This window comes from Lytechinus pictus, chromosome 11 (genome assembly GCF_037042905.1).
Source record: "Lytechinus pictus isolate F3 Inbred chromosome 11, Lp3.0, whole genome shotgun sequence".
Lineage (NCBI taxonomy): Eukaryota > Metazoa > Echinodermata > Echinoidea > Temnopleuroida > Toxopneustidae > Lytechinus > Lytechinus pictus.
In genome coordinates, this window is record NC_087255.1 from 15,238,635 (window position 1) to 15,241,441 (window position 2,807).

The following is a 2,807-nucleotide window of genomic DNA, read 5'->3' on the forward strand; positions in this document are numbered from 1 at the left end:
TTGGTGAAAATTCTTCCTAAAATACCGCTTAACAAATAAAACAATATTATTGAATCATAAAATGCAAATAAAGAGCCAGTTCACCATTTCCAAACGAAATACTTATGTCCTTAATATAACATTGAAGAGAAACCCCCCGTTTCTTCCAATTCTTCAATGTTGGGGTCTTTGGGAAGGGATTAAGATGGAATGTCAATACATTTTGAATGTAATCTCTAATAAAACCATTAACCATCATGGGGTAAAAAAAGATAATAATATTGGAGGGTATTTGCCATATGGACATATAGTGGCGTAACTACGGGGGGCATGGGGGGCACACCCCCCCCCCCATCGGCTGACCAAAAAAAAACGGGGAAAGTGGGAAAAGGAGAAAAGAGGGAGAAAGGAAGAGAAGCGGAATGGGAAAGAAGAAAATATTATTCATTATAATGTTATATTATATTATAATTATGTTATGTTACATTATACATAAGAAACATTTTTATCATAACTTTATGAAACATAATTTGCCCAGGGCCTACGTCTTCATTGTTCCTGGTGCTCGCATTGTCTGTTTAATGAGATATATAATCCTGTTGTACTAAAACATCCCGTTTTCAAGTCAATATAAACCAAATATATTTCCTAGCACTTGAGTTATCGTTGTTTTACGTAGTTACATATGCTTCTTTTTCATGACTCAAAAATTGATTGCCTCATGTTAAGGTCTTCGTATATGTGAAACATTTCCTGTCCGTGATTACGTTCGCATTAGTGGATTGGTGAGATATGTCTGCTCTTCATGAATTCCTAAAATAAGTCCTTAAAATGTCCCTTCTTCTGATCTGAATATCAAAAATTTTCAGCTCGCGCTTCGCGCTCGCATCATTTGGTTAATGAAATACGTATGGTCCTAGTTAATTCCTACAAAGAAACCTTAGAATGCCCCACTTCAGGTCTGAATTATCTAAGTTTTCAGCTCGCGCTTCGCGCTCGCATTGTTTAGCGAGACAGGTACCTATCATGATTACACAAATTTGATTATAATGTCCCTTTTTAGGTGTGAATATAACAAAATTTCAGCTCGCGCTTCGCGCTCGCATTATTTGATTAGTGAGATACATATCAGTTTAATGACATTGTCCTTAAAATGTCTCTATTAGGTCAGTATAACTGACAACTGAGCGCGCTTCGCGCGCTCACTAGCGCACTCACTCAGTGATTCAAAAATTTTGCTGGTGCCCCCCCTCCCCCAATGCCGTGACCCACGGTACGCCACTGTGGACATATCAATGACAATTCCTTGCATCTCTAAAAACATGATTGCAAAAAATGCCAAAATATTTCAGTCATCCCCCCCACCCATCAACACGGATTTACGCCAGTGATCGTAATCATCCAAATATTGTGAGGGGCACACCATATAATAAGCAAATGTGGGAAATTTGTAAAAAGTCGCCAGCGAGCGAAGCGAGCCAGAAAAGAAAATGGCCTGTTAAAATGGAATTCTAATATTATGTGATAGATTTTTACATCATTATAGCAAATATCATGTCATATATTTTTTTTCATTCATCTCATTTCGCTGCCTCCTTTATTTTCTTTTATTTCCCCTTGGCTGTGGAACCATCCCCGGTACGCCAGTGCTTCAACGTAAAGCTTAATGCAGGAAGGGTTCATATAGGGGCCCGTTATAGAACCCATTAAAGGTTACAGATGAAGAGCCCCCACTGCACGGAGTCTTGAATCTTGGACAAAGCCTTTGCGGGAGATTTAACAAGTTGATGATAGACTTTCATACGACATTATGCTACATACCATCAATTTTTCTTCCCGCTCGTTATCTCAATCCTCGGCAGCCCGGTAGTGTACGTTTTCTTGTCTCTATTCTTTATTTTCCAATTTAGATTTTGGCTAATTCCATTCTGCCTTTATTTCCCGCTTTTGTTTGCCTTTTTGTCATCTTTAATTTATTTCCCTGTCTTACTAATCATGCTAATGCATTTGTATATCGGGGAGAATTGTTCTTAAATTTCTCACTTATTATTCCTTCCTTCCTTTTCCCGTTATCTTTCCGTTTTGCCTATTTTTGTGTTTTTTCTTAGTTTTCATTCCCCTTTTCCTTCCCTTTCCCCTTTCCCCTTTTTTCTTTCCTTTCCCTTTCCCTTTCTTCCCCCCCCTTTTTTTCCCCGTTTTTTTATTTTCCCGGTGAGCTCCGCCAGGGGGGGGGGGGGGTAGCTTGCCCCCCTGCCCCCCCCCCCCGCCTGGTACGCCACTGTACATGTGTATAATTTCGATTTTGAATTATTATTTTTTTCTATAACAAAAGACCACAAATAGTAGGGGGACATTTGATATTATGTCCCCCCCCCCCTTTCTAAAATGGTAGGGGGACGCGTCCCCCCTGCCCCCCCTGGGATTTCCGCCCACGTATAGTGCCCCCCAACTTTTTGAAGCAATATTGTACCATATGGAAGAAAAATGCCCCCCAAATGTGTACTGCATGTGCCCCTTTCACCTGAGAAGGGCCCGTTTCATGTTGTATTAACAAGTGCCCCGCCCCTGCCTCCTTGCGAGTATACCCTGACTTAATTGGGGCCCTTTCTCGAATCAGTGCCCCTATAAACTCATGAGGAAAAAAACTTAATAGAATAATCCTATATGAGTGGGGTAGATAAGACATTTTCATGGCGTTGCGGTAAGAGGGGGTGCTGAAGCACCGTCCCCAAGAATTTCCCGGGCTACGCTGCGTGTATAAGCAGCACCCCCTGGATTTTTTTTTTTTTTGGGGGGGGGGGGGGTCATGTTTATTAGCAATTTGCTCG